We start from the raw sequence: 21,604 nt of genomic DNA on the forward strand, positions 1-21,604 counted from the left end.
TATGAATCAGTCTGGCTTTAAAGAGAAGAAGAAAAAAAAAAAAAAAAAAAAAAAAAAAAAAAAAAAAAAAAAAAAAAAAAAAAAAATTTAATGAGCTACGCCCTGCTTTGCTGGCAGGGTGTCAAGAGTCGCTGGGAGGAAACCGGCGATTCAAAGAAATCTGTGCAGGGCTGCGTCTGACTCAGTGTGCAGTACCGAGACCACAGCCTGGAAAAACGACTGACGCTGTTCCAGCTGAGTAATAGAGGCCCACAACAGCATCTGTTTATAAAAATGAACTTCTGGTTGTCATAAAAAAAAAATAAAAATGTATAGTTACAAATGTGGCAACGGGACTTCAGCAATACAATCACTCAAACAAACAAAAAGCTGGTTGGCAGGGGGTATGGGGAAGCTGGGTGAGTCATGGCATCCCCTCCCAGTCTGCACAGAGAGACACCACCAAAGTTGGCAGCTTGAAGGAATATAAACTGGGCCTCTGGGGTTGGCACGGATGAAAATTTTGGGAATGTACCAAGGAGCAGAGGTGTTAAAAATGCAGCTCTGGCCTGGTGGTGGCTTTGGAGAAAGATGGCCAGATGGTGGTGGCTTGTTTCCACAAAGAGAGAGCAGGCAAGGAAGATGAAATAAGGAATTTGTGATTCACAGTTTTCTGAGGTCAGCATTTCTTGTCCTCTTAAAGACTTCTAAAAATAGATCCTTTATATTTGCAGAAAATTGACTGATGTAGTCGTCTTGTGGATGCCATAGGCAAGATTGAGTGAGGATGTGCTTGAGATGCAGGTAAACGGGGAAGAGCTTTGTCAGAAAGCATCCGGATTAAAATTAGTTTCATATTGTGATACAATTGGTGATCTGCTACTGCAAGGAATCTGCCTTTTCAGAGACTCAAGAAGAGATAAGCAGGTACTGATAAATTACCTGGCAAAGGCCTTTACCACTTTAATAAGGAGGACACTGGATTGCCTTTATTTGAAAGACAAACAAGTGCTCTTTGGAATCTACACTGTTTTTCAAATTATTCATTCTCTCTGGTGTTATTGGTATGTGTGAGGTCTAATTTTAGACTATAGCAACCTGCTTAAAACCAGAGATGTGGACAGAACAGCAGCACAGATCGCACATGCGGTAGGACAATACATTGTACCCAGACAATCCCATGGGAATTTCACAGCTGATGGAAAATAGACAGATTTTTGTTCCCTGAGGATGGAATAAGCCTAACTGCATTTAATACATATGGGTTAGGACATGCTTCTTGGTGATATTTATAAAGACAATATCCAAGGAAAAGAAAATACATTTGCTTACCATGCAGGAGGAGCTGGCACTTGCATTGAACTGCACTGCCCATTTGCCCTTTCCTGTTTTCCCAGCAGAGTTTACTGGAGTGAGGGATGCCCAGCTGCACATAAAATACTGGAGTGCACCATCCCAAAGCAGACTCATTGGACCATAGTTCACCTGTGGTGGAGCATCGTCTGCCCCAAGTTCACAAGTGATTGCCCACTCTCAGAATTACTTCTGTGAGACCCAGCAGCCCAAACACCTGCATCTAAAATGCACTCACATAGGGCAACAACAGTGGAGCCCCCTAAGAATTTAGCTATGGAGTGACCTATGACTGGCAAAGCATTTGACCAGAGCGAGCAAACTCATTTGGTACATATTGCTCTATAGGCTGTGTGGCTGGGTCAGGCACTGGCTAGCATCAGAGGCTTTGCAGGCAGGCAGTGGTGTTCTGCAGCGTCAGCTTGCCCAAGGGGGAGTTACTTCTTAGCTCTCCATCTGGAAATGTTGGTGCCCAGCCAGCAGAGTAAAGAAAAGCAAGCAGACAGGCCACATAGGCTGTGACTGTGGCCCCAGAAGAGCACTGGTACCCTGCCAGCAATTGGCTTCATCCCTGTTGCTATACCTGTCAAGCCAGGTATGAGAGGGGGAAACAGCGAGTGTCAAGTAAGCAAAGGTTCATTTTGCTGCTCCTGTATGTGAGCAATGCTGGCTGGGGGCAAGTGAAGAAACCCTCCTAATGTCAGCATACAATGAGGTGAAGGGAGAGCTCAGCTCCCACTGAGAAGACTGGTAGCTCTTTGGGATATTTCCATCTTGCATCTGGACAAGGAGATGGGGTAGAAGTGGGAGAATTTCCTGCCAATAGGTAAAGGTAGAACATTTCAAGTTGGTAAGATTTGTCATGTTTTCTGCAGCTGTTTTTCTGTGAATGAAGCATTAGCTCAATAAGCCTTTATATGTGTGACAGATAACCAGGTGTATCCACCCATCCAGAGGAGAAGCTGGTCCTTCCGTGTGCCTCTGGCAATTTCTCCCTTTAGGGTGTGTGGTTTTCACAAGGCAGGTTGCAATAGAAAACCCATGACGTGAAAAATCTCATCATAGGACCAAAATTCTCAACCATGCTGCCAGTTTGACACACTAAGGTTGAATTGCCTAAGATCTCCACACCATAGTCTGTGGTGTCCCTTGACTCAAGCACCACTCATTTCACAGACTTTCCTGAATTCCTATAACCAACTAATAGGAGGTGGTCAGGTCAAAACCATGAGAATTTAAGCTGTGGGAATCTGGACTGGCATTTCCACAGGCAGTGAGAGGGTGAAGCTTTCCCATGCACACCATGCCTTTACTGAAGTTCTTCCCAAACAAACAGCTTGCAGCTGCTCCTATGTCTGCTTGTTTTGCCATGCCCCACACACTTCCAGACATCACTGTTGTGTTTGAAGAGTAGCCATTGGTGTAACAAGATGAGCATCCACAGTGACATTGGGCAACATAAACACTAGGTTTTAACAAGCCCAGATCAAAGGAGGAATGGATGATAAGGAGTGGGAGATGGGATGGGTAGTTAGGAGGGTTGGGAGAGGCATGTCCTGCCTCAGCTGGAGGCATCCAGAACAGATTGTTTCTAGAGAGGGAGATGCCAGGGGGAGTGGGCCATGGTCACTGCACTTTCTTCAAGTGCCAGAATCTATGCTTGGGAGAGGTATATAGCTCAGTTCCCATGCTCTCTGGGATATTTTCAAGTGCAAATTCAGCAGGAATTCAACATATGCTATTTGGACATAATTTTCTGGATAGCTATCTGCAGACACACATTGCATATTAAGCCTACCCCACTCTAAGCAGCATGACTTTCTACCTAAAGACACTTAAACTCCTTCCTTTCTCTTACATGTGCTGTTTATTCTGTTCAGCATCCTACTGGCTGCTAGCAGGACAAGTGGAAATTATATGCTCCATGGTGTTTGCTATTTCTCTGCTTGTCATGACACGGAGAAGGCGGGGTTGAGCCTGAGCTAACATGTGGGTTTAAAAAAAATAGAAACCAACAAGTTTCATACTGTTCTGTAGTGGTGTAACTGATGTGTTTGTCTGTGTATCCCGGGGTTATCCATGTGACACAGTAAGTTGCAGAGACAAACCATACATCACAGAGACATATGATGAAGTGCATTTGTCATGCTTGACCCTGCAGGGATTCAGATGTGAGCATTCATCCACTGGAGAGGAAAGGAAAGGGTGATGGTTCCCTTATTTATAGCTTCACTCAGTTTTTCTGAGGAAGCAGATATTGGAAGTCACACCTTTATGGTTTTGGTTATTTCTCTAATGTGTTTTGTCGTGTTCCTGTCCCCCCAAGGACTGCTAGACTTCCAGTGCTCAGGGAAGCCAACTTTACAAGCTCTGTGGTACAAGAACAGAGTGAATTGCAGTCAACACTGAAGAGATGTAGCTCTTCCTGTGCACAGTATGGGTTTTGGTTTGGTTTTGGTTTTGGGTTTGTTTTTTTTTTTTTTGTTGGCAGGGATGATCTCTGCTCCAAGTACTCTGGAAAACTATACAAAATAAATAAAAAAAAAAAAAACAAAAAAAAACAACTGCAGAAACAGCTGCAACAGTTTTTTTTTAAAAAAACAGTCAGGACTGCCAGACTGTCTGATCTTTTGAAAGTGAGTGATAGGTACAGAATTGAAAATGCCCTGGATTTATAGTATTTATGTAGGAATGGGTTGTCACAAAGATTTATCAGGCAAGAACTGCACTAGTTCTCTGCAAGACGACCATTGTGACTGGGTTCTATGCCAGAATGCATTCCCTGCATCCCACCTACAACATCTGGGAAGCCCCAGAACTTTCCTTGTTCCTTAACAATATAATAAAATAAAAATAAAATAAAAATTGAATTAAAAGGAATAAAAAATTAATCTGTGTGTGAAATAAGGAGACAATTCCTACAATAATTTGCATAGTGATTAGAACTTAATTTTGTTCTACCAGATGATTTGGACTACACATTTTGCTCTCATATTGAAAAGGGAGATGAGGATGGATTATGAATCCTCTGAGGAGTTTGGACTAGTTCTGAGGGGACTAGTTGGCCCAGAAATCCCTTGAGTTGTTGGGTGGGCTGAATGTGATTCTCAGGCTGAGGTTCTAAACACCTGGAAGAGGAAGCATGACCTGGTTGCTGCTGGGAATAGAGACCTGAATATAGGAAAATGTAACTTTCTTGCATGCTCTGGCGCAAAAGGAAGTGTAGTGAGAGACATCTGAAATGAGGTGATCTTCCCCTGTTTTATGAGTGTGGGGGAACCGCACTCCCTATCTCATTTTCCCTTACTTCAACCTCTACCCTAGTCTCTGATGTTTTTATTTTTTCCCAGTGAAAACAGCTGAGATGAAGACATTTGCTTGTAATGTGCAAATGTTACCTCTGCCCTGGCAGATCCATCTGAGCTGTCACTTTCCCCAGGAACCTCTCCTATTCCACATCAAAGAGGTAGTGGCTGGTGGTATTCTCCAACTTCACATGAAGGACTCTCTCATCTACTCTGGCAGCCAAAGAGGTTTTCTTTATTGCTTTCTTCTGCTCCTGGCTCATTTCTACTTCTGCCTTCTGTGGCTGCTGTATTGTGCAGTACACACTGCTGATTGCTTCACTGACAGGTTTTACCATGTTAATGGAGAAAAATAAAATCCTGCAAGCACCAAGAAATGGGATGAGCTGACAGTGCCTTATTGTTCTCTTTCATTCACTGCTGACAAAGGGAATTAACTTCATGACTGCCCTGCAGTCTGGACTGCAACTGTGTCATTGGTTGAAGGAATAGACCTTGGCTAAGAAGCAGAGACAAGGGCAAGTGAAATTTTTCGCTTTACCTGCTGCTCTCATGGGCTGCTTGCATGTGTTCGTTCTGTTCAAGGGTTCCTAGACTTTCCTCTCAGAGTCAATGCTGGTATCCTGAGGAAGCTGTAGGATCTCCCTCTGCAGCCAGAAATAGGGTTTGGAGGGTACATGAAGGCTAACTGTACTTGATTCTTACACTCTGCTATATCTTGCTTTGTTTTTTTTTAATCTCATGATGCATTTAAGTAATGCTGCATTGTCACAGGCTCTACACATATGCAGGAAGGAAGAGAGAGTGCTAGACTTGGAAGATAAATGGCAGAGACTGCAAAGGACCTGGTGTATGAACAAACCAAGCAGGCAGATCACTTACTCAGATAAACTGAAAGAGAAGACCAAGGAAGACTTGCTGGGGGGATGGAGGGGGGAGCAATGGTACCTGTACTGGTGTCTCAGTTAAGGTAAGGGTTGGTGGAAGAGGAAAAGCTCCAATCTCAGTGCACAGTGTGGAGAAAGGAGAAGGACAGGGAAGTGTGGCTGAGATAGAAGACAGGCTGAAAATTGACAGGGTCAAGGAAGGGCAGAAAGGGATGGATGCCATGGCTGATGGCAGCCAATAAGGAAAAGTGTCTCTGAGCTCCAAGTCCCTGAGCAAAGTGCAGAGGGCTGGCGGGAGGCTGGGAATTCCTCTTCCTCCTGTTGCTGATGCATGGCAGAAGGGAGGAGATGATCTCTAACTTTGCTTTTTGATCCCCTGACCATGAGGGAAACGATTCCTGTGCCTGCAGAACCATGGTTCCCATCTGAAAGAGGAAATATCTACACATGTCACACGATGAGCCAGCTTCTGAGTTTATTTGCAGCAGTGCAGAACTGGAACAACTCACATCGGTTTCATGGCAGCCTTTCTGATTTTGAATCAGGGCTTGAAGCAGTGCCACCACATTGAGACTGAGGTAAAGAGACTGAGCATTGAACTAAGCTCTCCTTCCTTGCCACCTGCTCCCTTGCTTCTTGCCAGCTGTCCACTGGTCTTTTGAGAGGGAACACAAATTATGCTTTGCTTCCCCTTGTACACAAAACCATTCCTTTTCTATGCCTCATACATTCACAAACATAAAAAATGTCATGACTCCATTCCTTCTCCTTTTGTTAATGTACAGTCACCACTTTCGTGGCTCCCTTGTGTTTGAAGCAGGATATGGACAGGAAATAATAACACAAGATTCAAACTGGAAAAATGCAAACCTATTATCTGGGGGAACATAAAACCAAAGTTAGCTATTCAGAGGGCGGGAGCCTTTGGAACTTTCAAGAGAAATAAAGCTGGAAGCAACTTAGCAGAAGACAGAGAGCTGGAGAAGATCTTGCAACGTGATATATCACTTAATGGGGAAGGTGGTCAATATGAATACCATCTAGAGCTCTTCAGATGCTGATGTCCCTCTCACATCCACCAATCTCAGAGCCATATTCTCCAGAGCCCTGGAGTAGCCCTATCAATGGTAATGACAGCAAAAGTTGAAGGTTCTCATTGTTGAGAGGATTTACCTCAAATCCTGTGCCAAGGAGTAGGCAATGCTTTGCTGTAGTCCCAAAAGTACTATGGGACTGAGGAATTACATGGATGTCTGCACCAGTATGGTAACTTCATACTGGTCAAAGTCAGAGGCATCATGTCCCTGCGAAGCTCCATGCTGGGGGCATGAGGGAGGACATGAGCTAGACAAGGGGGAGGAGAAAGGAAGCATTCACCACGTTGACTATGGGAATGATTAAATATCATAAAGAATTAAAAGCCTGGGCTTTTTGACTTAAATGTGCTTACAAAGGGTGATGCTTTGTGAGTTTAGAACAAAACTCAGCAAAAGATCTTAATGACACAAAATTATTTCTTCAATTTAGGAGGTGTGGCTGGGCACCACAATCCCTGTGACATATATGATCAACCAGACAAAAAATGAGAATAAATGAATTGAAGCAAAGGATGTGACAGACTAGTAAAGAGTGCTCCCAGGTGAAGAATAAAAACTCTTGGAGGTGAACTGAATAAATGCTTAGGAGACAGTGATTATTTGAGAGGATTTTTGAACCTTGGACTGAGTCTTAAGAGTAACGTCAGAACCGTAGGTACTGTCTTGCTGAGAGCAAATGTTACATCTCCTGAAATATGCAAGAGTGTGTGTCAACTTTATAATACTGGTCCTAATTGTACTAGAGGTGAAACTGAGTAAAATGAGGCACAGGCTGAATAACCTGCAAGAATATCTTTGTGGTGGCTGGGTTCAGTATGAATGATGAGTTTAATGGGTCAAGATGAAACACAGACAAACAAGGGGGACCATCATCTTCATCACTTCCAGAAGAGAAGGGGGAAAGCCTTCTGTCTGCAGTGTCAGAATCACAGAATCTGTGAGGTCTGATCCTCTTCATAGTGCTGCTATGTGTGTGTTGGGGTGAGCAATGTGCAGGCAGGGTGACAGGCCCCCCAACATCCCATTTGTATTAGTATGGCTAGTTATTAGTGGCTAACAATTAGTGTGGCTTGAGGCAGCAAGACACATATTAGGATTCCTAAGTGGTACTCGAGTTACAGCTCTTACAGATGGCTGTATTCCTTAAGCTGATGATGTTTCCTACAGGAGATGGGGTAAGAGGCATTTCTGCTTCACGGATGAGTTGTAGAAGAGCTATTCTTGCCAGGCATCAGCAGCAGCTCCATCTGGCTGACTATGGATTCCTTTTCTCTGTAAAAAAAGAAGTGATCAGGGTGGAAGGAAAGGGAGGCACTGATCTCCAAGTTTTATGTCAAAGATGGGCTCTCTGTGACTCAGGAGCAGTGGTGCAGCCAAGCAGACCAGCTCTGACCAGGGGCAGTGAAAGACTGGGAGCTGCACTAATGCTTAGGGAAGTTCCTTGTGCTGCCATCCACCCACTGGTTCCAGTACAGTGCTGTCACTCTCATGGCTCACTGTAGAGGTCATACCCATGCCATGGGCCAAAGAGTGAGCATGATGGAGCTCTGAAAGTTAACTCTGGATAAAACAGCTACCAAAATAAGTGGTTGCAGAGTGAAGGAATGATGGAAACATGAATGAAAAATGGAAGCTGCAAAGTCTTTGGCAGCTGATGTGCATCTCCATCTCTCAGAGGGGTTTTACTGCTGTCTCTGCTGTCTCTTTTCGGAGGAGCAGGATATGTGGGTGTGTTAGAGACATGAATTCCCAGCCTTTCTCTTTGCTGGAAGCTCACCCCACCCAGCACTAACACAAGGAGCAACTGCTGGTTGTCCCACTCTCCATGCTAGCAGGCAGCTGAGACCGTCCCAGCAGCAGCAGATGCTGCTCACCAGTGTGGGTCCATTGGGTGTGGACTGTGTCCTTCTGAAAAATGCCTGGAAATAGTCACTGAGCTAAGAGGCAGAGTCACGGGATATCTGTGAAGGTTTCTCCTCTCAGGAGAACAGTTTCTGAAGGCAGGCTGCTGCTCAGCTGGTGCCTTGCTGGGCACCATGTACTATTTGTAAAGCTGAGTTTTTATTAAAAGAAAGAGCAGCCTGTCACTGTAATTCAAAAATCCTTTTGCCATCTAGGGAAATGTCAGTAGGCAGGAACAAGTAATGGGAGGGTTTGACCCAGACACAAAGAAGCTGTTGTTTTCTGCCTGTCCCGGCTGTCAGTGGTGTTGGGTTGCTCAACAACGCTCAGGAAAACAGCTCTGGAATTTCTCTGCCTTCCATGAAGGCTGAATACATATGAAGTGAAATATCTCTGCCTGAATAAACACCTTCCAGACTGTCATGGGAAGAGCTAGGATGCTGATATGCAACAGGGTGAGGACGAGCACAGAGCCCAAACTGGGAGTCAAGGAGAATCCTCTAGCAAAGCTGACACCGTGTTTTTGATTACTTGGTTTCCACCTGCAGGTGTAATCGATACCCAGGTGGTGGAGTGACTAAACTTGCTGCTGTTGCTGCTGCTGGCTTTCAGCTGCACCATGCAATGGGGAGGGATAGAGGGGAGGGTATGGGTGTGAGAGAAATTCCTATCTCAAGAACCACAGAAGCATTTTCATGCCTGGGATATTTTCCTATTTGCTTTCCCCCAAAGGTGGCCCCTCTCACCCTGGAGACAGTGTGGCACCTGAAACCATGGGCCACATGACTATGAGGTTAATTACAACTGCAAAGTGAGGAGTAGATGTAGTTTGCAGGTCAGAATCCTACTTGGGGGAGTCTGAAGGCCTGGATGTGGAGGAGCTGGAGTGTATCAGAAGAGGATATCAGGGTGGCATCCTGTCTCAGAGAGCCTGTGGTTTGGAAGAGAAGAGTGGAGGGAGTGCTGTGCCCACACTTGGCCCACTGATCTGTTTTCAGATCCATCCTACTCTTGATGGATGGCTCAAGAAGGATCCTTCTGCAATGCAGTCTTGTTAACAGCTGGTGAAACTTGCCCAAGGCATCATTGTCTGCTGTCCCTAGCCCTATAGAGAAAGGGAAGGGATGTATCAGGAATGGTACAAGTCAAGGGATAGGAGGAGCTGCAGTGGGATGGTGCAGATGTGCTCTGTATCCTAAAGTGATGTGAAAAGTGACAGCTTTCTTATGCAGCTCAGTAACACAGAAAACAACAAGCATCTGTGTCCAGTTTATTTGAACCCTGGATTTGCTAGATTTAAGGTCCAGGGTATTCAAGCAATTAGGTCTAGTTATCACAGAGATTGTGCTCACATACCTGCTGTCTGAGCACACTGCATCTCTAGAAGGCTGGTGCCATGCAGTCCTGTGTGTTGGACCCTTCTCAAAGGTGAACCCTGGCTGTGGAGAGCTCTGCCAAATGGTTTCACAAATAAGAAAACAAGCGTCAACCTGAGCACTTCAAATGGTCAGTCTCGACAAAGAGCTCATCAGAAGGACCTCAGAGGGCTCTGTGCTAACACTAGTGTTATTCAACACACTTGTCATGGTCTGGAGAGGAACGTGAGCAGCAAATTAGCAGTTCACTTGTGACCCACAGTTATTCCAGCGAGGCAAAATAAAACTGACTGCAAAGGGCTGCAGAGAATGTCCTGGCATTGAGTGGCTGGGCACTCCCTGGCAGATGAAATCCAGTGGCAGCAAATGCAAGGGAATTCCACAAGGAAGAAAATGGCCTGGGTGTACTGCTCCAAGTTGGCTGCTGCCAGCAGAGAAAAAGATCTTGGATTCATTGCCGACAGCCTGTTGAAAGCACTCTCTCAAGGCTCCACACAGGTCAAAAAGCCAAACAGAAATGCTAGGAATGAGTATAGAAGAAACAAAGAACATGATTACATCTCTGTGTACTTCATGGTCTGCTGAAAGTCTGAAAGTTGGGAGTGCTTCTGGGTACTTCTTTGAAGAGCATATAGAAAACCTAGTAAGAATAGGGAGGACATCAACAATTATCAGAAGTAGGAGATAGTTTCTCGGCAAGCACAGACTGTTGATCTTGGCAAAGAGATGCCTGAAAAGGAATAAAAAATGGTATGGAGAATGTCAACAGAGAACTAGTATTCATGCAGTCCCATATCACAAAAACTAATGGCACCTGATAAAAAGGCTAGGCAACAGGTTTTAAAAAAACAAGATATGGACTTTTCCACATAGGCATCGAGGAATAATGGAACACATTGCCACAGGCTGCTGATGGAAGACAATGCATGAAGAGGTTGGGAACATCTTTGTTGACTATTAAATTCAGCAGCACAGATGCTAACTTTGCATCAGAAGTGTCCTTTAGGACAGCAGGACAATGGGAAGTGAGCAAGTCTACTGGGATGTTGTTTATATTTCCTGTGTTTCTTATGCTTCTTTCCTTAATAACCAATGACTGCTAGAGAAAAGATACTGGCACCACAGTCTGGGCTAGTACAGCTTATGTTAATTTTTTAGTAACTTTTTTTTCCCTACAGAAATTTCTAAATTATTATGACAGCTGGTGAGATTTACAGGAAGAAGTGGACAGTGAACCAGTGAGCTGGAGAAGACTGCAATCTTCCAGATGGAGAGCTGACATCTCTTATAGCCATGCCTAATGTTCTTTCCACTGGTGCACTAGGTCATGCCATAAAACAGAAACAGGGTCTTTTGAGTGAAAGGAAGCAAACATTGTGGTCATGATTTTAAAATGAGAAAAGCATTGTCTTCCCTATTAGCTTTTCTGTGGCAGTAGGTGTCCTTATACATTAGGAGACAGAAGAGAGACAGTGTCTTCCCTTGCTGGACGAGCAGTAAATATCCTCTGGCTCTCTGATCCAAACAGTTACACCTGTCCAAGCAGGAAATGCTAAGTTCCATATCAGCAATGAAATCTGGATTCTGCCTATTTGCAACTATGAGTAAAACATTTGCAGAAATAACTGAGAGTAAAATTTGTCCCCAGGGATGCTGGTCTTTCCAGCTTGCACAGATTTGTTGCTTGAGGCTGAATTTCAATCGAGGAGAATAATTTTGCATGAATAAGCTGGAAGGAGGTATAAACTGTCCACAGGCAATCTTTGCAGAGGAAAAGATAACTAGCTACAAGTCCAGGACTGCGGGGTGCTGGTAAGAGAAACATACTGGTTGTGGTTTAGCAGTTTCAACCAGCAAGTAGTCCTGGCCACACCCTTTCTGGGGGCGTTTCACACAGTAAGATTCTGTCAAAGTTCAGGGAGGGGGAAAATACACTTCCTGCAAACAAAATAACTGTTTTGGTTTATCTGGCCCTTTCCATTTTGAATGCCTTGATTGTTGATGTCTGCCATATCATTTAATGACTGAGACCTCTACTCAGAGACTGCTGCTTTTAAGATATGTGTACTGAGCCATTTCAGCTGTGGTTCTGCTTTTTCTTTGCCTCAGTTCTGTTCTGCCCAGTTTCTGACTCCACCTTCTCCGCCCGCTCACTCTCCTCAGTAGACAATGTTTTTCCGTTTAATTTTATGAGACAAAGGCAAAGCATTCTCATCCCCTCCCCCAGCCCTGGTGAAGAAAAATCCACATCTGGAGGCCATTCTCAGCTGGAAGATCTCTTCTGACATTCCTTGCTTTGAAATCCAACCCATGAAACCTTCTGTCTAAACACTCTGCAGACATGGCAGAAGGGGGCTTTGCGAGGGGAATCCACCAAGAAGCCCGTGACACCCATGGTCTCTTGCAAGTGCCAGGCTTCAAGATTTCAGATTTTCTTCCCCACGAGGCAATTGCTATTTGGGTTTACAGCTTCCTAGTTTTGAAGTCTCCAAATACCCAGTTTGGAAGCAATTCAAAGCAGGGACTTTATTCTTCTGAAGGGTTAAACATGCCCAGCAACAGTTAAATGAAGCTGTCTGAGGCACTGGGTAGATTCCAACACCCACAACTGATTTTGTCTGAAACATCCAAACGGTGGCCTGTGGGATGCTTTTTGTCTGTAGAGCAACTCACCCAAGCTCCTACTGCCTTTTCCACTAATGAAGAATAAAACTTAAGGTTTCTTGCATACTCCCTGCCCACCTGGAGTAAATTGCTGTAATCTGACTCCTGGTTGCCAGGAAAGTGAGTAATTCGTAATTCCCTGTTAAACACCTTGGAACAGAGATTTACTTGTCTTCTCTGCCTTTTCTTAGCCTTCATAGGCTCCCACCTATGACTGTGTTATGAGATTGCTTTATAATACTAGCAACCACACTCATCATTGTTGTAAGTACCCCTGTCATGACTGAGAGGACAAATATCATTAAGCTGCTGGTCTGTTATTTAAGGCGTTGGGCACAGAGGAAGCAGATGTGTCTTTCCCCTAAAATAGAAAAAAAACCAAAAACCAACAAAACAATTAAAAAAAAAAAAAGAGAGAATGAAAAAAAAAAGAAAAACAAAAGGAAAAAAAGGAAAAAAAAGAAAAAGAAAAAAGAGAAAAAAAAAAAGAAAAAATAAAAAGGAAAAAGTCAAAAGAGAAGAAAGAAAAAATATAAAAAAAGAAAAAAGGTATAAATATAAAAAAGAAAAAAGAAAAAGAAAGGAAAAAAGGATAAAAGGAAAAAAGAAAAAAGAGGAAAAAGAAAAAAGAAAAAAGAAAAAAGAAAAAAGAGAAAAAAGAAAAAAAAGAAAAAGAAAGAAAGAAAAGAATGAAAGAAAAAAGAAAGAAAGAAAAGAATGAAAGAAAAAAGAAAGAAAAGGAAGAAAAAAAAGGAAAAAAAAAAGGGGAAAAAAAAAAAAAAAAAAAAAAAAAAAGTGTGGGGAGATATCCTGGGGTTCTGTCTGCTTTTATGTTCTGGTAACTGCCCCCGGCTTCCTGCAATCCATAATGTGTCCTTTTGCTGGGGGAATTCACTGGTCTGGCTGCACAACAGCCTGGGGTGTTTCACACTGTATTGGGTCTCTGGGACCTCAATGGGTCCAATTAGCTGAACTTCTGGTGTCACTCCAAGGTAGTGTTGCACTCATATTGTATGTCTGTGTGCCTGGAAACATCCACCTCAATGTTCCTTCTTGTATTGCAAATCTGAGCAGACTAGAGAGGCCGTGTTCTTCTATTTGGCAACCATTTGTGGTTGTCTGTTGCATTTTTATTTGTAAAGTAAGTGAGCCTTCTTCTGAGAAGAAAAGATGTATGTGTATCTACGTGCACTCAGGAGGTGAGGGAATATGTTATAAAAAGGCTGTATCAATTTCTTTGTTCTCAGCCCCTGAGAGATTAAAGTCATCCATCCATTCATGTTTTTCAACATTAACTATTGCAGGATACTGTTTATGCTGCCCTGAGTCACTTCTTACTACTACAGGCACTGGTCAGGCTGTTCAGATCATGGGTCTTAGCTGAAAGGATTGTAATAAACCACCAAACAAGAGTAACTTAAACCATGATACATTTTATAGGGACCTGTCTGACTCAATTTAGCTTTCTAGGCTGTAATGTAATGTAATGTAATGGCCTGCATGTATCTGGGCCATATTGAACCTACACACTACCTCAGTTTGACTCACATGCCGTAACTTTTTCCCTGAGAAGAATGCTGAGGAAACAAGGGGTTAGTAGCTCTGGAGAATAAGAGACTTTTTTTTTTCCTTTCTTTTATTGAGCTAGAATTATTCTGTGTATGATACAATCACCAGGATATCTGGAATAGACAGGTATTTTGGAAAATGGCTGCTTGTGCCTAGAACTAAAGTGTCCCTAAGGCTTTATATACCCAAAGAAATACCTTTGTAGCACTGGTATGAAATACAAGTACAGTGCTCAGTACTCTTATTGACACCTTATTCTAACAGCCCAAGGAAAAAACAAGCCATACTCTTACTAATGATTATTACTGTTATCTACTCTATGGCAATGAGCAGCTACAGCCTCAATGTGCAATGATGTTGTCAAGTACAATGAGCCATCACTGTCCTTAGAGGTAAATGTGATGCTGCAATGCAGTAGTGATCACTAGTGGGGCCAACACAGAGATGTGGGTCACTGTTAACAGAGTGCAAGGGTTATTCTGGAAGTAAACCATCTTCTATTTGTGTGCTCTTCAGTTTGGATACTTTGGGGACTATTTCTAGAGATGTGTTGCTAACCTTCCAACCTTGGTTATTCTGTTGATGGTGACCACATGGCTGTCACCAGGAGCAGTAGGATCTGCCTCTGGAGGCAACCAGTCCTGTCAAAGCAGGAGTATAGACTCCCACATACTACTCTCAATTTGCAGTTTCTTATCACTTTGGAAACTCTGGCTGTTACTCCCAGCATCACAAGAGGTGTGCTGCCTTTTGACAGGGGTGTGAACCTGAGCAGGGCAGGGCTGGGACTGGCAGTTCTTCTGAAAAACTGGGCTTGCACACACAGTGATGAAATCGTGTCTTAGAAAGATGAAGGCAAGTGGAACATGCTGCTCAAGGGAGAAGATCCAAAAGAAAATAGCTGGAGTCATGGAAAGAGTTCAAATGAAAGGAAATTTTCAGTTGAATATCAGGAAATCTATGCTAGCAACTGACTTCTGTTGGTGTGTGGAATAGCTTCCCAAGGGACACCCAGTAATAGAAGCTTAGCCTATCAGTTCTGGTCTCTAAAACTGGACTGGACACAGAAGAACACACTGCAAGCCAGGAAATGAACTTGCTTTGGCTGGGATGAAGACTATGGGTGTGACCCTGTACCATAAAAAAAACCAACAGTGAGCATGGTGCCAGTGACCTCAGGGAACACAAATTCCTTCTAAAAAGTAATCCAGTACTGATTTTCCATCTGCCTTCTGCACTCAAAGGTGTTTCTTGTCACTGTAGTAGTGGTGGCAGAATCACCGGGATATCCAAAACCATGCTTTTCCATTCAATTCTGCTGCTTTTTCCTTTTGGGCAGCTGGTAAGGAGCAGTATAAAAGCTCCTGAGATGCACAGGGCATTAAGGGTCAGAGAGATCTACTCACTAGCAGAGATGGGGGGGAACACATCCATACTGTGCATGAGGTCTGTAAAGCCTTCAAACACCCCAGCCTCTGATCTGGCAGAAGCAGGGTAAGGTGAAGCCTTTCTGCCAGGCTTGATCTTGCTTTACTTGTACCCTCTGCTCCTCTGGGCCTTCTCTGCCCAGTAGCACCCACAGCAGAGGCAGGTAAAGGTTTTTTTGCTCACTTGTGTTGATGACTGGTCCCAGTGGACATCTCTTGTCTCTTGTCAGCTGGCCAAGGAGCCATCCTTCTAGGGCTCTGTACAGTCCTTCCCGGTGTTCCCCAGTTAGGATAAGGTGTGTTAGTGGTGGGGTGTACAGGGCAGCATGAGAAGGGTGGAGGCAAATAACTGTGGTTTTAAAAGTAAATAATTCAAGCAACAGTAACCTCTCCACCCAGGTAATCACAGTGAACAAACATTCTGCATGTCAAAGGTGTTTCTGGAGATAAGGGTTAGCACAATAAGTTTCTTGCTTTCTTAGCTTTATCTGGTGCTCAGCATTTAATGCCACCTAGGTTTCTGCTGAAGGCCAGGTCTTGTCTCTCTAAGCAGCAGTGCCCCACTAGAGGTTACCAGTCATTTTTCAAGGGGAAGTCTTTGTGCTGACAATAAGCTCCCAGTGTGGCAGGTATGGTGTCTTCCAGCAGGGCTGGGTTTCACACCTTTGCCCCTGACTCAGAGTGCAGTATTTGCCTGAGGGAAGAGGGAAAAGGGTCAGACACAGAGTAAAACTCATTCATATGGCTAGGAAATTCAACTTCATTGTTGCAAAGTACACTTGTTCTTGCAAAGCAGGCTGAGGCTTTTGTTTTCCCTTTTTTTGTATTTTTTAATTACCCATGTGAAAATCTCTTGCTGGAGGTACCTGTTTTCTCAGCTACCCAGCCAAGGGGAGCTCTACAAAAGAGGTTCTGGAGATTGCTGCTGAAGCTTTGGCCTTGTGACCCTTCCTGCCTTGACAAGCCATCACGATGTTGTGATGGTTGCCTAGCAAGGTGGTGACAATTGTGCTGAGGCACAGTGACAGCTGTGTCACCCCAGAGAGCTGGTCAGGCTGAAACTCTGTAATGTTCATTTTGCAAGAGTGAAGTGCTTGCATCAGTGTGTCCCCAAGTCATTAATGTGGGTGTAGTGACAGGGTGACACTGTCTACGTGCTCATCTAACTTCTGTCACCGAGTTCCCTAATAGTGGCTCCCTGATTTGGTGTCACCAACATTCCTGAAATCAGAAATGACCCAGCTTTGCTGTGCTCGTAGGCATGAGAGGGAGAGTGGCAGAGGGGCAGCACTGTATATCTGTACAGCTGGGCTTGGAACCGTGTTGAAGAGCAATACCTTACATACAAAACCATCCCTTCATTTGTAGTACAGTTATTCTTGCATTATGACATAATGATCAAGACTGTAGCATGTAGGAATCTGTGGGACGTGATACAGAACCTTTTTGTGGATGGCAGGGTTAAAGGCAAAGATAACCATCTCTGTTGCATGGCTTGAAAGCTTATCAATGGTGGGACTTCAGAAAATACCTGCTGGGGGGGAAACCTGTTATCAGCAAGTGCTTCTAGTGGGGTTCCAAGTTTTAGCCTGATGGTACAGAACTTATTTACCAGAAAAATTTAATTGCTGACATATTTGCATATCACACAAATAATAGCAGGGAGGGCAACAAAGCAAGATCAGCTGAAATTTCACAGGCAGAGATGGATCTCAAGTGCATTTAAATAATGAAATGCCACAGCTAACTTCTTGTAGGAAAGTATGTGGGATGCACCAGGGACACTGGAGAAAATATCCTGGAACACAGTGCTCCTACAAAGGATATGGGCATCAAAGTAATTAATCTTTAAGCTAAAAACACCAACAGATTAGGAAAGGCATCACTCTTAAATATGGAAGTAGAATAGCAAGTAGGACATTTTAATTTTTTCAGTCCCACTAACCTCTGTGTCTAAGCTGAGCAGCAAAAGGGTAACTTTGCACCCTTCGAAGTTTTGGTGCCCTGAGAGCTTGTGTCAGGGGTCAGACAAGTGTGTTGTCCAATTGGCCCACATCTGTAGGATGTCTGACCCTGGAAATGCAGTACACAGTAGAGTACAGGAGGACTTTTGCCTTGTGCTGTTCTCAGAAAAGGAAGGGAAGCTGGCAAAGACCTGGAACACAGTCATGGCTGGTGACATCCTAATGGAATACAGTCTTCTCTTTTCCTGTTTGTATTTCTCAAAGGATGCCGAAAACTGGAAAGGAATCAAAATGGAGTTTATATAAGACAAAGTTAAGAATTGACTTAATCACTATCTACAAATACCTCACCTGGGAGAGAGATTTCTTATAGTAAACAACGCTGGCAGTAAAGCTAGTTGAAATCTAAGCTACACCTAACCTAGTAAATAAGGCAATACTGGGCCAGTTCTCTGAACCTCAGGTCAAGCAGCACAGCATCCCTCTAAATAAAATTTCTTCTCCCCTGAAGAAGGTAGCCTTGCCCAAATAACTTGCTGGGAATGATGCCCTCACCTTTGGTGTCAGACTCAGCTCTGCTCTTGTTAGGAGAGTACCAGCTACCACAAGACAAAACTTGCCACGAAGCATAGTAACAGTATGACAATGCAGGAAACTGCATGTCAGGGCTTGAGTCCATGGCCTGGGCTGCTTAGCTTGCTAAGACAGAAGTCACCTTAGTTGAAGGTAGTCGGAAGTTGAAGGTCATCCAGAAATCAGGTGTGCTCTTCAACCTGTGAGGCTGGTTAGCCAGTGAGACAGTTCAGGGCTGGTAACTTCCTTGTCATTTGAAGTCTTTCAGCCCAGATTGGATGTCACCTAAAAAAGAAGCAGAGATGTAAGAGAAACAACAGCCTTCGTGTGGGCAGGAGAGAGCAGGTATGTTTAGTGTCCAGCAACTGCACCTGTATCCTTGAAGAGCGTCATCACTACAGGGAAAGCCTCTATGAGAACCTCTGAGTGACTGAGAAGAGACTCATTCTCCATCATGACTGCTAGGAGGCCTAAGCCCTGTGGAAAGCACTTGATGAAATCTCTCTGCCTATGGGACAGAGGATGGTAGTGGCACTGGTACTCCCTGTACTCCCTGCTGCTCTATTCTGGGAGAAATCTCAGTGCTTACACATAACCTAGTTGCTGAGCGGGATTTGGGGGGCTTAGCTTTCTGAGGGTGGACATAGACATTCCAAGCTATGGCCATATTCCAAGCAGTGATGGAACAAGCTGGCTGAGAGTCTGCAAGCGTAAATTCCCTTTCTCCGGCTGTACGTTAGTTGTGTGCTAGAGAGTTACGTGTCTGAGCTAGGGCCCCAGTGAAAGCCTGGGAGGGAAGAGGTGGTGAGGGAATAGTACAAGAATCTTCTCATTAAGAAATAGAGTAAAGAAGGCCAGACTGGACGTATGGGTCCTCTGACACCAGGAATCGCCTCTGATTGCCAGGACACATCCCCAAGGCAGCAGTTGGTGCTGTCTGGGACACCTTGTGCTCTAGGTGCATGCATTTGATCTGTGACCTACAGCTTTTTTATTTAGCAATAGCAAAAAGGCTTGAGTAGCTTTTCTGTCCTAGATGATCTCAAAGCTTTTTGAGGACCCCATTTGAACTTTTTAAAAGAAGAGTCTCCAGATCTTCAACACAGGGGTTAAACCATCTGTAAAAGTACCTATAAAGGATTGTGGAGAAGCTCAAATCACTTTAGATTTTAATTTTTATTTAATAATTATTAAATGTAGTCTAGTTTATGAAGAGATGGGAAAAGCAGATCTGCGCTGTCAAAGATGTGAAGCATGTATTTGAGGTCTGTAAGAGACTGTGGGTGGACAGAAGCACCAGTAAACTCCAGAATTATTTTGTTGAGAATCTTAGCAGTATTGCACTCCAAAAATCACTGACATTACATGACTATTGCAGAAGGAGGTGTTATCCTGTACTATTGTGTTAGCTCAAGCCAGGAAGTGTTCCAAGGCTGGAATAGGAAAACATTTGTGTGGTACAGTAGGGCAGACAGAATTTCCTAGGGCTGACTGAGGATTGCCCAATACAGGTTGGACTTCAGGTGTCCATTGGTAGAGCCCTAGGGCATCCTTGGGATTGCAACACAAAAGGATTTACCATGGGTGGTAAAGGGCACAGGTGTGCTTTGAAACTCATGAAAGAGGAGCAACTGACTGGTGACTGCATCCAGTCATGCACTGGAATACATAAGGATTTTGAAGGTCACGATTGTGGTGCACTGGTAAAGTTGTGAGGACTGATGAGAGCAATTAAGGATGTTTGTTGTGTCCAGCACTGTATTAATGAAGGAGTAAAAGCCCAGCTCTGCAATCTCTGCAAATGTTTTTATTCAGCGCTCTGAAGGGTGATTTAAAAGCGAAGTAAACCACAAAACTCTTGCTTTAAAAGGAAGGAGGGTGGAAGAGAAGCTTCATTCATCAAATGTTCTGCTACCTTGAAAATTCTTTGGTGAAAACTAGCAGGAGAGAGTCATGAAGAGCTAGAAATGAGCACTCCCACTTATTTCCCAGTGCTGAAGACTGACTATGAGTGACCACAACATGTTTCAATAAGGTCACAGCTCTCTCAAAGCTGTCCTCTTTACCACGAGCCTTGGTGTCCTAACTTTATCTCCCCTGCACATGCATCAGCTTGGTGGCAGCAGCCCCTCCAAGCTGTTTTCCCTCCTGTATTGTCCAGCCAGTCTTTCTAGTTCTACAGCCTCTGCCAGGCTGCAAGATTCTTTTTTTTCTTGTCATCCAGGAAACACACCCACCTCTCTCTCCAGCTCTGTCTTTTGCTTCACTCAGAGATTCTGTAACTCATGTGAAGGAATTTCAAGCAATACAAACTGCAGCCAAATTAAAAAAAAATAAAAAATGTAGAAATTAGAAATGGGGAAATCTTGCTAGCTCATCCCATCCATCTTCTCACATTCTAGCCCAACCCAGTTCCTGCAAGATTCTTCCCTACATTTTCCACTGCATTATCCAGTCTGGTTGTGCATGATTTAAGAAATAAGCATCCTTTACTTTCCATAAGAGACCGTTCCACATTCAGCTACTTTTCACTGTTTGGAAGAAGATCTGGAAGTTTTCTTTCTGCTGTGACTGACCTAATTTCTCTAACCTCTGCCCATGGTAACACATGAGCCAAATGTTCTTCCTTCCTTCACGCTTACTCTGTTCAGGTGACGGCAAATAATTCTTGTTCATTCAAGCTGTTTAGCCACAACGCTTAGCACTTAGTTGGGAAGCTCAGCAATTATAATCCTTGGCTAGCTGAAAAAAACTAATGTTGAGATTAACATGTTAATGGAGGTACAGAACACAGAAGACATTGCTAGTAGCATTGCCTCTTTATTACAGTAGTCACTTGACGCATCCCATCACAAGGTTTGGCTTTGGTTGCTTTTGACTTCCCCAAACTTGGAGCCAACATCAATCTCACATCTGCTTCAGCTGTTTTATTGGGTTCATTTTTATTTTTTTTTTTTCTTTAAATTTCAGTGAAAACTACTTCGCTGTTTCTGAGAACAAGGCTGGCAGAGAAATATTCTGGTTTATCCATACTTAGAAAAAATCAAATCTTTTTATTTAAAAAACCCACCCTCTAAGCAGTGCCTTGCTTTGAAATAATTCACAAATTTTTTGTGTCAGGAACGTGTCTTCAGCCATCTATTACAAAATCCCTCCCAAATTTGGCTAAATAATGAGACTTTGAGTAACTGCAGCTTGAGCCTGCTCAGAAAAAGTATCAGAGGCCAGGAAGGACAGTTTCTCTCTTTCTCTCCTTCTTTCTTTCTTTCTTTCTTTCTTTCTTTCTTTCTTTCTTTATTTATTTATTTATTTATTTATTTTTAACTATGGGGCTGATGGAAATATAAGCACATGATTTTATGTTTAAGGCCCAAGTTACCCTACACTGCACAAAGGGCCTGGCTGTGGTTCCAGGGCCACCTTTCTCTGGTCTTCACTGGCCCAGGGTGGTGCCACTGTTCCTGGACTCCTTCTGCTTGTGGTCAGGGCTACCCTGGGGAAATGATGT

The 21,604-nt window shown here is 43.7% G+C and overlaps 1 protein-coding gene across 1 annotated transcript in view; it reads left to right on the top strand.

The window, feature by feature from the left end:
* Positions 1-21,604, top strand: part of GSG1 (germ cell associated 1) — a 98,411-nt gene that overhangs the window by 59,421 nt on the left and 17,386 nt on the right. The window lies entirely within an intron of this gene.

The sequence above is a fragment of the Heliangelus exortis genome, chromosome 1 (assembly GCF_036169615.1).
Source record: "Heliangelus exortis chromosome 1, bHelExo1.hap1, whole genome shotgun sequence".
Lineage (NCBI taxonomy): Eukaryota > Metazoa > Chordata > Aves > Apodiformes > Trochilidae > Heliangelus > Heliangelus exortis.